Source organism: Callospermophilus lateralis, chromosome 6 (assembly GCF_048772815.1).
Source record: "Callospermophilus lateralis isolate mCalLat2 chromosome 6, mCalLat2.hap1, whole genome shotgun sequence".
Taxonomy (NCBI): domain Eukaryota; kingdom Metazoa; phylum Chordata; class Mammalia; order Rodentia; family Sciuridae; genus Callospermophilus; species Callospermophilus lateralis.
The window spans coordinates 87802681-87804375 of NC_135310.1; the positions used below are offsets into that span (position 1 = coordinate 87802681).

General features: G+C 43.8%; 1 pseudogene; it reads right to left on the reverse strand.

The window, feature by feature from the left end:
• LOC143401927 (AP-3 complex subunit sigma-1-like) lies at positions 1–1695 on the reverse strand (annotated as a pseudogene).

Consider the following 1695-nt stretch of genomic DNA (forward strand, 5'->3'; position numbering starts at 1 on the left):
TTATTTAAACGAGGGCAGGTTTGGCATTTTTATACTGATGTCACCAATGTTAATATTTCTTGGGATCTCAGGAAGATTCATATTTACAACTGATGCAGCAGGGGCTGGAGCTCCTGCTAAGCCAGCCTCAGATCTCTCCAGTTTATTTTGTGAATCAATTATGAAACAATCTCATTCATGCTGGGCTCCAATACCATTCCCCCATAACGATTTCTGCAAGAATATCCTGTACCTTGTCTACATGGAAAATTAAATCCAGTTCACAGACAAAAACATTTGCCTAAGGTTTCCGAGAACACTTGAATTAGATCTAAAAATGTCAAGTTCACTTTTTGAAGAATCCACACTGAAGACAAAATATAGGGTCGCATAATGTCTATAAATCAGTTTGTTGTCAGTTCCACCAGTTAATTAGATTTAATTCCATAGGTCACAGTAAATTACACAGCTTAAGACTGATTACCAAAATCCTCCTTCTAGGAAATTACAAACATTTTCATCTTTCTTAGATACCCTGATGGTTGCTGTTTTATATCTTCATCGTAAGGCTGGTAGAACTTGGAGAGCCGCAGTTTCCCGTGGTTGTTGAAGATGAGAATCGCCTTTATTATGGCGGCCGCCTGGGTTGGCGCTGGGAGCCAGGGCCGGGGCGGGCACACGAGCCTCCCCTCAGGATCTTACCAGCAATCCTTCCCCAGCCGCCCCCTTCCGCAGGCGCGCACCACAAGGCTAATTTGTATGAAAGTGATTTAGATTCTCCTGGCAAGAATGGGACGTTTCATTGTTACTGACATATAATTTCCAATAGTATAAAAAGTTATGTACTATTGGAAATTATATAAGTTATATAATAGTTATATACTATTTCCAATAGTATATAAAGTTTCTCATTAAGAATGCAGTAGTGTACCCACGTGGCGGCAAGTGCCTGTAATCACAGTTACTCAAGGTGGAGGGAGGAGTATCACAAGTTCCAAGTCAGCCTGGGCTACCTAGTGAGACCCTGTAAAAGAAAGAGAATTGGGGATATAGCTCAGAGGTAAAGCAGCTGACTTCCATGTACGAGGCCCTGAGTTTGGGTCTAGATTCTTGATTGTAATCTTTATTCATTTCTTCGGGATCCCTAATCATTCTCTTCTCCCAGAATGACCCAGGACCTAATGTGGACTGACCAGAAGGAAGAATCTCACAAACTTTCTTTTCATTCTTTCTTTCTTTATATGTGGTGCTGAGAATGGAACCCAGTGCCTCATACCTGCTAGGCAAGCGCTCTTCCACTGAGCTACAACCCTCACCCTGAGTTTTAGTCACTTTCTCAATCGTTATGACTCTCTCAAGGTTGAGGTCTACGTATGGAAAAACTTGGATACAAAGAGAAATTCGGTGACTCCACAACCTGAAGATCAATTCGGGGAGAGAGCGACGAGGCTCCGAATACTGCTGGGCGATGGAGGAAATAGCCTCACGGAGCATCATCTCCTCTGCTCACCATTTCGTCCAGTTCGGTTTCCAGGCAGAACACCACTTGTAAGGTTTCTGGGTTTCTGCGTCGACGCGCAGAAGTAAGTTTAAATCAGAAACTCGAAGTCCTCAAACTAGGAACCAAAGACCCGCTCACCCAAACACAGAAAAGTCCTGAAAGAGACCCCGAAGTGGAGAGTCTGAGCCTCGAGAGCCCTGCCCCCGGCCGTTCAT